Raw genomic sequence first — 11,978 nt, forward strand, 5'->3', positions numbered from 1 at the left:
TTATACATTTCCTGGCTTGGCATGTTGTCCAATTAGTACCATTTCCTGGCCTTTTTCCTCTGCTCCACAATTTTGTTATTTTTAAGTAATTATCTAATTCCTTTGGAAGTTATTGAATTGGCTTCCGCTATTCTTTTAGGTGGTGAATTCACAACAATTTATTGGGTGGAATTTAATACCCTCCTACATGGCATATTTGGTGGTGTGAGGACATTTAATTGGATGTGAGGGTGACATATTGGGGAGGAAGGTTTGGTTGCCTTCCCACCTCTGCCCTGATTATGTCCATGGTGTCAATTCTCATGGATGGCCTTCCCACCTACCAATTATAATCAAGTAGGCAATTTCAATCCCACTCCAGGCCTCATTGTGCTGTTGTTGGAATTCACCCAGCATCAGGGAATGAACATGCAATGTGGGGAGCTTGTGAAGCAAACTGTTGGCATTCCTTGTGAACTCCAGCATTTGAACAATAGATGCTGTCCCTCAATCAAAGACAATCAGTGCCTACTCAAAGAATATTGCATTGGGAAGGGGTGGGGTGCTGAGCGTCCAACCTATGTCCCACTCCCATCCTAGTCTAAGGACCACATCATGCCATCACACATGTGTGGCATGAATCCATGGTGACCTAAGGCCTTGGGTGAGTATAGTACTGACAACAACCATCACCACTACAGTGGCACTGCCAAACAAAGAAGAGCTGTTTGATTTGCCAGGCGTTCTTAGGAGTGGAACCTTTGCCTCAGGTTCTTGATCCTGAGGAATGCACGCCACTACCCAGTCAAGTGCTGACTGGCATTTGATTTGACAGACCTATCTGAAAAGTGATAATTTAGGGTTCTTGCTGGCTGCAGGGTGAGACTCCCATCATCTCTTTTAAATATTACCCACTGCATAAATGTTTGAGAAATATCTTCAACTCCCTGTTTTAATATTAGGTGCTTAACATGATTAAGCCTCCCACATGGCATCCAAGGACCTTTAAAATCTAAACAGACATCTACTGAATTCCTTTCATTCATATATGTTTTATTTCAATGAGCTCTATTAATATGGCAGGCATAATTTGCCTTTTAGATGTTCACGTTCACTGTCCTAATAGGTTCATACCTGTCTTGTGAATATTAATTTTATTCTGTAATATGGTTGCCAAACATTGAGTCACAATTTATGTTTCGCTGATTGGTCTATGGCATCTATCATGGTAGATTATTCAAAGGGTGGTAATTGTTATAAGAAGCAATTACTTGACATTATGTGATAATCACATGCATTTAGATTGTTTCTGGGAGGAACCAAAAGGTGTGTCATATCTGTTCACTGATGCACTGTCACTATCAAATGTTTCATTAGCAGTAACATGTGCACACATTTAAACTTAAGCCTGATGTCTCACAAGAGATAATCATATATCTTGGGGTGTCAAATCGCGGAGTATTAAGTGACATGTAATACCTCTATACTTTTCATCATGATTGCACCTAGTTTCTGCAAAAGATTTGGTGCAGGCATTGTTCCCCATTTTTTATCAACAAGGAAAAGGATTGATGACAGTGAATCTATAGAAGGCTAAGAAGCATCTTAGATGACTCCAGAGAACATGACCACATTGCATTATACTCTACAGGAAGTGCAGGTGTCTGATATTATACCGCAGGAGCAGAGGTGACTATTATAGTCCCATACAATATGTTAGCACTGCTCATCTTCTGAAGAAATCTTCAGATCTGAAAGAAAGCCCCAGCCATCCAAAAATAAAAAAGAAGAAAAAATATCTAGTCAGAAAACTGAGTGTCTTTAAATATTCTGCAGCAGAAAGAACACAGAACCAGTCAATCTCTGGATGCAACAGGCAGCAGTTAAAAACAAGGAACAGCACAAAGACATCTCCAGACGCACAAAACAACTGAAATAGTAACAAATATTGAATGGTTAGTGCAGACTGATAAAAATAATACAATTCTAAGCAAATATAAAATCACAAATCCTTCAAACAATGAATTAAACTGGATTATATGGAAGAGACCATTCAGACAATACAGAATTGCTTCAGGATAAAAACACCCAGATAGAAACAGTGAACATATTTCTTTATTCTTCATCACTTAGCAGATCGTGTTTTAAAATTTCAGAATGCAAAAGGTTTGACAAATATCACCTTTGTTAATATAAGAGTTAGACCCATAGAGTATTATATCATGGAAACAGATTTTTGGTCCAACTCGTCCATGTTGATTAGATATCCTAAATTAATCTAGTCCCATTTGGCCCACATCCCTCGAAACCCTTCCTATTCATGTACCCATCTGGATGCCTTTTGATGTCTTTGATTTTAACAATTTGACAATTACTCTCCTTCAGTGCCAACATTACAAACCAGAAGGGCAAGATTTAATAGAAGAATATAGTTTCTAAGAGAACCAGTTGAAAATGTTGTTAATTACATTTACACATTCTTAGAATTTTGAGACTTTGGTGATTCACAAGCTGAACTAATCTGAGATAGAATTGTTATCTGAACATTTCTTTTAAACATATGATTATCACAGGTGATCTCACATTGGAGCGATTTATTCAGATGGTGGAAGATGCCGAAATTCAAAACCAGCATAAGTGAATGATAGGAACTGAAAGCCACCCTTTCTTTAGAAGCTTATCAGATACTGCGAACTATCAGAGGCACAATGCCATAGGATAGACTCTTTAAATCCTCTAATATTAGAAGTTACTGTTCTAGATTTGGAGCTAAAATAAACTCACAAAGTCCATTTTTATTAGACAAAAAAAGCAAAAATCAAAAGCAATCATAGCACCTCTGAATTAGCAATAATTACTTACACAGAGAAATTACTTACACTGAGAGCAAGTATCTTTGAAGGAAAACCCAGACTACCAAAACATTACTTCATTGGAACATGTAGACCTACATGATGTGAAGATGTGAGTCAACTTTGGGTAATAGGTGATTCATGCGAACTTAACATGACAAAGATTGTACAGGTTAAAAATCATCCACCTAAATGTGAAATTTGCCAAACAAGTGCTCCTTTCTTATCTGATCAAATCACTTGGTTACAGAAAATGAGACTATACCAACCCTGAAGGAGAATGGCATGGCACAAGTAAAACAGGGCTCAAAATCAAAGAAATGCTGACAGCACTCTTAAAATACAGAAATCAGTACAATTGGAACAAGAGTACGTCATCAGAAACCAACACTTCTCAGCAGAAAAGCATGCTTTGCTTTTAAAATTCCACAGTATTTGGAAAACCCTCAACCAGCTTAGAGGCAAAATACCATTGATCAATATAACTTGACTTAACAGGATGAAGACTTCATAGGTTTCAGAAAAATATTTATTGGTCCACAGAGAAAAAAATGCACCACTGAACATTAATGGTATCCAACAACTATTCATGACTGAGGTCAGAAGATACTCCTGAATTCACAGATTTGGAGGAAATGTCCAATTGTCATGTAAATTTTGAAATCTGATCATCAGGCATCCTTGACGCCACAACCATCAGGAGTTAACAGTAGAAGCTTGATACAGCCAATTCAGCTGTTTGAGTCAGCACCAAAACAGCTCAGTCAGCTTGACTACTTATGGTACTATAAGAAGGGAAGACTCATTTAAAACTGAAATGTCAAGAAAAGAATGTCTGGAATTTTCTACCGGAGAGAATTGTGGGATCTAAATAATAACTTATTCAAAAAGAAGGAAGACAGATTTTTGAACTATCTGGGAATGGAACACTCGCATGAACTGGTACAAAAGAAGAACTGAGGCCTGAAGCAGATTGGGTATTATCCTATTGAATGGCAGGCCAGATTTGTGGGTTGAATGGCCTACTTCTGCTCCTATTTCTTATGTGTATATGGAAATGAAAGGACAGAGTCTACCTCAATACACAACTAAAAAGGAAAAGTTTGCTTCTCTCTGAAATTTAACTATCTTCTCTGATGTACAACTTGCTGAGAATACAACATTGTTTCAGTAGGAGTAATATGTACTTACTTTTAAGTTCAGTCCGATGTCTGATGACGGAATGCATTGCAGATATAATGTAACTAGCTGTTAGGGTATATGTAATGAACCTTTCCTGTTTATCAAGTTTGAACCTATCTACAGTCTTTGTGTGGGCATTCTTCCCCATTTGGTATCAGTAACCCAGACAGATACAAAGAAGAAGGAATGGTGTCAGTGATTCTACATAAAGCATCTCTGATAGTTCCAGAGTACATGGCCACATTCCATCATGCCATGGAGGAAGCACAGGGATAAAAATTACACCGGTAATTGCCCAAATTATTCAATTCTGTGAATAGTTGGTGGTTTAGTGGGAATTTCACTGGGATAGTGATCCAGAACCTCAGGCTAAAGTTCTCAGAACATAGAAGCATCAAATATAGGAGTAAGAGTAGGCCCCGTTCCGCAATGGCTAATCATCCAACTCCGTACCCTGTTCCCCTTTCTTCCCGTATCTTTTGATGCCTTTCATCCGAAGAACTCTATCTACACCTTTCTTGAAAGTTTTCAATGTTTTGGCCTTAGTTTCTTGTGGCAGAGAATCCCAGTGGGTTATTACTCTCTGCATGAAGAGAATTCCAGTCATTCCTGTCCTAAAGCCTACCCCTTAGTCTTAGGCTGTGACTCCTGGTTCTGAACTATCTCATCATTGGGAACACCCTTTCTGCATCTACCTTGTTTAATCCTGTTAGAATTTTATACTGTCCCTCATTCTTCTGAACTTTAATAAGTACCTGATCCAGTCTCTTCCCCTTAGTCCTGTCATCCCAAAAATCAGTCTGGTAAACCTTCTTTGTAGTCCCTTAATAACAAGAATATCCTTCTTCCGATAGGGAGGCCAAAACTGCACTAAGTGTGGTCTCACCATGCACAATTTCAGCAGGACATCCCCGCTTCAGTACTTGAATCTTCTTGCTATGAAGGCCAAAATGCCATTTGCCTACTTCAATGGCTGCTGCACCTGCTTACCTTTGGCAACACCTAGATCTCACTGCACCACCTCCTTCTCCAATTTATCATCAGTCGGATAATAACTGTCTGTCTGTCCATGTACTGACTTGTTCAAATCACATTGAAACATCTCTACATTCTCCTCACAGCTCACGCTCCCACCCAGCTTTTATGTCATGTGCAAACTGGGAGATATGACACATACTTTCCTCATCTAAATCATTAATAAATACTGTGAAGAGTTGAAGTCCAACCACTGATTCCTGGACTACCCCACCTTAGTCACTCCTGCCACTTGGAAAATGTTTCATTTATTCCTATTCTTTGTTTCCTTGTCTGCCAACAAGTTTTGAATTCTTTCCAATACACTCCAATCCCATTTGATTTAATTTTGCATCCTACTCTTATGTGGAAGCTTATCAACAGCCTTCTGAAAATCCAAGTAACGTACATCTCATGGCTCCCCCTTAACCAAGTTAATAGCTACATTCTCAGAGAATTCCAACAGATTTACAAAGCACAATTTTGCCTTTGTAAATCCAAACTGACTCATCGATTCTGCCACTATCTTCCAAATAAACGCTAGCATTTTTCCACTGCTGATGCCAAGTTAACCAGTCCATCATTTGTTGTTTTCTGTCTCCCTCCCTTCTTAAATAGTGGGGTTACATCAGCTATCCTCCGATCCATAGGAACCAATCCAGTACATAGAATTTTGGAAGATGGCCTTTAGCACATTTGCTATTTCTGACATTCTCACATTGCTCTGGGTCTGAAGTCAAATGTAAGCCAGACAATCTGGTTGATTCATAGTTGTCCTGAGTATTTAGAGATGGGCAATATATCATCACCATTGGTGGTCCCTTGCAGATGAGGATGACTCTTCTACTCTCAGGGTGAGTCTGTAGATGCATACAGAACAATGCAGCTACTGGAGGCTGTGTTACATTTAGTGGGAAGGTCACTCCTTCTGCTGTTATTGCCTGGCTTCTAGCTAGCAATGGTCATATCCCATGAACAAATTTGGAGATGTATATCCTTGTTTGACAGTTCATTAGAAGAGTTTGGCTAAATGCATGCTTAGCTCTGACATGATGTTCTTCAACACTGTAGCCTAAATTTTGTCTTTTACCATACCCAATGTAATCAGCTGTTTCTTATCACAAAGAATAAACTAATTTGATTAATCGTAAATGTCATATGGAGTGTTAATCTTTAGTTTCACCTGTTGATGTTAAGTAACTTGAGCTGCAAAGACACTTAAATGGCTGAAATCAATTACTCTATTGGTTGTCATGTTTCTCAAACCCTCTGAAATTGAATTACCAGGAGACAAGCCTGGGCAGCTTACCTGCAGAACTTCACAACTGTCATTTATTGAACACTTATGATAAAAATATAAGGGAAGCAAGTTATGAAGCGTCTTAAATGCCAAGAATGAAGAAGGTCTACTGAAACTCATTATGCAAGGAGGACTATTTCAATAGCATCTCGGTAGCTTTCACTTAGGGCAACCAAAGCCTCTTCGTTAAAGTAGATTGCCTCCATTGCCTGCCACCAGCTGATTGTCCCACAATTAAAATCTCACCTCGGGAAAACTAACATTAAAAGCTTTATCTGCTTGCATCACTGAGAAGAATCTACAGAACGCAACAATAACATCAGATCGCCTTGCAAAATACAGCATGACTTGCGCTTGCTAATTCCCAAGTTTACATACCATCTTTGTTACATTTCTGACTTACACAAAGACGATAACAATCACCCGAAAGGAACTTGCAGTGCCACAACATCCACTCTGCAAAATGAATAGTTTAGAAGATAATCCCCAGGAAAACTGACAGCTGGCATCAGGCCCAACCCAATGAGAGGTTCAGAATTACTGAAGGAGTGTAGGTTTCTTCTTCTCTTATGAATTTTAACTTGTATCACCTTCACCACCACTAAGCTACAATTTGAACTGTTTCCTTTTGCATGCTAGTATATACACATCAATGAATTCAGGACGGGTTTTAACTTCTTAATTAGTTTTACATAATAGCTGAGAGGGCTTTACAACTCATCAGGTTGGATTTTACCAGAAATTAGCTAAGTGTCATTACTACTCATTACTGCACAAACTACTCACGCACTTGGGGCATATCACCACTTCTCCCTCGCCTGCACCAGCACTAAAAACTGTGCTCCCAATTTCATTCCACTCAATCCCTCTTTTTCTTTCATTCAAGGAGAAAACATCCACAATAGGACTGAGAGCCAGGAGGGCTGATGAGTGCCTGGTATTCAGATCCTCACACCCTCTGAGATCTATGATCTCAGCAATACCTGGGGTAGGTCCTGTGCAGATTGTGAAACATCCATGACCCAGCAACAAAGCACAAATCATTATTCAGTGTAGTACAACTCTTCCATTACCCCCATTATGAATGTATAATTAACATGCCACAACTTCTACCCCTTTGGCACAATGCATTCTCTCTTTTGCCTGGGATGTCCAGTGTGACTACTGTCACAAGTCTTGCCCTGAAAGACATGCCCTTTTCCACCTCTGAACTCTGTCAGAGAAAACACCAACGAGGCTGCCTCCTGCACCCACCACCAGCTCAGATACTGGCAGCTTCGCGGGAATGTTAGCTACACTGGCATCAGGAAAGTCTCTTAGTGAGCACATCACTGCCATTTCTCCGCAGCAAGTCAAGGGAGAAATGCCCCAGGCAGCTGGCACTTGGACATCTGTTGTAGACCAGGCACTAGCTCAGCTCAAGGCACAAAAGGACCCTCATGGTGTCAGCAATGCAGGACTTTATAGACCTGCATGAGCAGACACAGGAGCAGCAGGCAGGTCTGTTGGGAGCAGTCAACAATCTGAAACAGGACTGCACAATTTTGTTTGAAACCTGTTGCCTTTGGTATATGAGTGTCTGACTGCCTCCAGGAGCACCAGGTCTAGCTGTCACAGAGTCTGCTTGAGATGTCCATGGTCCTGCATTCTATTACTCCGTGTACAAGAGAATGAGGGTCCTTCAGCTCACTCCAAATATCTTTCCTCACAATGAGACAGAGCAGCACTACTGGGAATCAAGCCAGAGGAGGTACCACGTACAGGTTCTACTCAGAGTATGACAGATGTGGTTGGCTCCTCTACCTCCACCCTCAAACCATTGGCAGTCCAAGCCAAGAATATGTGTCCTGCCATTGTTCAGGGCACACTCAGTGTGTCTAGTCCCTCTGGACAAAAGCACATCCAGCATCATCTGATCAGACTTTCGAGGGCCCCATTGTAGTACAAACTCGCTCCACCCTAACTGTGGAACCTGGGACAGCACGGAGACATATTGGGAGAGAAAGAAATATGAAGGCCTCCCGAGGTCACAGAGGTGACATGAGTGACAAGTCACTGTAAATACATTGTGTTTTTAAGTGTTGAGATCTTCATTATTTGATTTTTTTTATAATTTTGGTTTGGAGTCGTGAACTGTGCACTGAGAGCTAAAGGTTATATTTTGAACTGAGTAACAGCTTGTTAAAGAAAATGAATAAGAAGCCAATATTTGCTTACGAAGCCAGGCTTGTAATTTAATTGTAGGCTGATTCTTGTTCAAAGAATGCATTAGATGTTTTAGTTTTGGAGATGCATTGTTCTCAAACAGGTGGCAGATGACTGCTAACTGGGGTCTCACACAGAGACAAATCTAACAAAGAGAAACCACAATTTGAACTGGTTTTTGAACAGCTTTTAAGTCGCAAGAATTGTGCCTGACAAAGCTCCAAGACAAAGGTTTGATTGCTTCCTGGTTGTCCTCCCATTATTTATATTGAAAATTCAGAGAATGGGATCTTAGTTATGTGAATTTAACGAATATTCTTCAGAGTCTACTGGAAGCTACTTGCATGCATCACTGCCTTCAGAAACCAACTAAGATACAATCCCAAGGTAGTAGGAACTACCGATGCTGGAGAATCTACAGAAGGGTCCAGTCCCGAAATGTCAGCTTTCCTGCTCCACTGATGCTGCCTCGCCTGCTGTGTTCATCCAGCTCTACACTTTGTTATCTAAGATACAATCCCATGTGCCTGTGATATCATAGGTTGTAGATTCTGCTTAAGTGAACTGGTCAGTGACACCTGTTATAAACCTGATATCTGATATTGGCTTTTCACAAAGCCTGTTATTCAAAATGTGTGGTTAGGAACAACTGGGGTCAATTTTAGGGTTAGTGAATTATTTAATTTTACTGTGTTGTGAATACAGGCATAGGGAGTCTGATTCAATTTGGTTGTCTCTCTTTATATTGTAACATGTTGTAACATAAATACATGTTCACTTTTCTTCATCCTCTGCTTTTGAATGCTTAGCCATAATTACAGCATTGAAAGTACAGAGCTCAGCCATTGTTAGCAGTACAAGATGCTTGATAGAAGGTGGGAATTGAGCAGCTCCTTCACTACGTGCAGACTCTGGAAAAATCTGCGTATTTGCTGTTTCAGCGACTACGGTCAATCTTTCCAAGCAACCAAGCTTTGCTGTTGCATCACAGCTATTGGTGGGATTGGTTTGTAGTGGGGAGTGCTTGGGGCCAGGATATGGACTGCAATAGAGTGAGTTAATCCCTGATGTTCACTTACAGTATGTGGTGTCCATAAGTAAGTTTCAGCTTTAGTGTATGCATGACTGTGTAACGCTACTACCTTTTGAAGGACCTCACATCATAAGAAATTGAAGCCCCCTGTCTCACAGAATGTGTGGTCGCAGCTATTTTCATCTTTATTTGAACTTGTTATTTACATCATGATGATTTACAACACCAGTTGCAGAAAATTTTAGTCTCAGCTTCTTACTATTGGTGAACCCCAAATGTAATATTCCTTTCTTGGTAGCCCTTCCCCTCAATCCCATAGTTCAAAACCTATCAGTCCCCACATAACCTATTTATCTAAATCTGTGTCTGACCACTTTACAACTTTAACTCCAGGATATTGAATAAATTTACCAGATTAAGTAATCCACTATCACCACCCTCCCTGTGCACCACCATCCCCATATCCAAACCAAAATGCTTCTTACAGTCAATGATGCGTTCACTAGTGAGAATCTCATCTCACAACGTAAATTTAGTTAGAACATGTAACATTTTAGAGTTGATATCTAAAATTGACTTGCTTGACATCTCACTTGATTTCCCCAAGTTTGTCACTATCGACTATGTTGTTCAGCAACTGGGAAAATTCTGCCTTTAGTTTTGTTAACTCAAAATATCTAATTTGTTATTTCTTCACATAGTCAACTGAATTGAAAAAACACAAGTTTTAAAAATTCAAACATTATTTTAACTGACCTCAGTAGCAAAAAGAGGAATTCCTATCCGTACTTGGTCATAACATTAACCACAATCGTCCAAAATTATAAGGGGAATTCCAGAATTTGGTAAAGTAAGATAATTAGCATGACACTTTTCACTAAAGTTGTTGGGTCGAAGTCATACACTTATGATGTGGCAAGTGCGAAAGACAAGGTTAAATATTTGCAAGCATGTTGGCTTAAACCACCAAGTGAAGAGTGGCTAAGATTAGCCTTCTTCTGTGCTAAAATCTTCCCTACCAACCACAGAGTGCTGATATATATATTTTTAAACTTGTCAACATTACAATATGCCAATAATGGACCAAATATGAAGTGTGCAGAAAACAAAGCAATATAAAAGTACACCAATAGTCAAATATACCAGTCCGTACATAAACACTGAACTATGGAGATGCACTGGAACCTAGCCAATTCCTGCAATTACCAGCAGTAATGCATTTCTACAATACATCAGTATTAAATATTTTGCTCCAATTTAATCCCAGTTTTAAATAGATACAAGTCTGCATTGAAACATCCTAGGAACACCAAAGCTTTGATTAAAACCTACCAGCTTCATGGCTAATATTAAAATATATCTGCAGTTTGCCAACTTTGGAATACGCTTGGAACACAATTTTGAGTTAGGCATGATCAGGATTTGTGCACTGAAATAATATTAAAGATTAAAAATTGAAGGATATACTTTTTTGATAAAACGGGAAACTTTAAAAGAACAATTCTTTGAAATAAAAGTCTCATATCAAGCCTACATATTAAAAAAAATCATTAGAAACCACATTATTCGATTTGTTCTGGGCAGAACGGTTCTATTGATGCTTAGGATTGCTAACCCAGCTGAGTATTTTGTTCTATATATTGACATCTGTAACATAATATTTAGATCAAGATAAGGTTAAATAATTCACACTAAAATAATTAAACTTACCAATAAAATTAATCACTTAATGTTAGAAATCCCTGTTAGATGGTCCCTCCACAGAGGCCTGCCCCTTTTTCTGTGGCCTAGGGCTTGAGTTCTGCTTCAGTCCCAGAGTTGGAAATTTCACCCGGGCCTTGGGTGCTGGGGAATTCAAGCTTCTGTGGATAACTTCTGTATGTGAGAGAGAGATGCATCATGGGAGTTGTTTTTTACCCTGCTTATGTGGAATGACAATACCCAGAGTACACCAGAAAATGGTGTCACAAGAGAAAACTCACAAATAGTGGCAAAATATGAAAGTGTGGGCCATGGTTTTAACTATTTTGTAGAGTTTAAATAGCAATTCTTGATGTTGTTGAGAAAGACTGTTGGTTTAATAAGAATAGGACATCAGAAATAGGGTCATTAACACGTATTCAGGCACTTGAGCTTGCTGTAACAGTTAATAAGATGATGACTGATCGGATTGTGGCCTTTACTCCATTTTCCTACCCTTCCCCAATAACCCTCAAGTCCCCTGGAGGTCAAAAGTCCACATTACTCAGACTTGAATATATTCAACAGCTGTCTAGGGAAGAGAATTCCAAAGAATACAATTCTCTCTGAGAAAAGAAATTCTGCCGAATCATTGCATTAAGCGTCATATGCTTTATTTTGAAGCTGTGCACCCTATTTCTAGAGGAAACATCTATTCAGCATCTACCCTATC

The 11,978-nt window shown here is 39.3% G+C and overlaps 1 protein-coding gene across 1 annotated transcript in view; it reads right to left on the reverse strand.

The window, feature by feature from the left end:
- Positions 1 to 11,371, reverse strand: part of wnt3a (wingless-type MMTV integration site family, member 3A) — a 31,812-nt gene extending 20,441 nt beyond the window's left edge. Inside the window, exon 1 of the mRNA XM_048529441.2 lies at positions 11,276 to 11,371. The gene's annotated coding sequence lies outside the window, so the exon portion shown is untranslated. The remainder of the gene's footprint in view (positions 1 to 11,275) is intronic.
- Positions 11,372 to 11,978: the final 607 nt, after the last annotated feature.

The sequence above is a fragment of the Stegostoma tigrinum genome, chromosome 5 (assembly GCF_030684315.1).
Source record: "Stegostoma tigrinum isolate sSteTig4 chromosome 5, sSteTig4.hap1, whole genome shotgun sequence".
NCBI classification, from domain to species: Eukaryota; Metazoa; Chordata; class Chondrichthyes; order Orectolobiformes; family Stegostomatidae; genus Stegostoma; species Stegostoma tigrinum.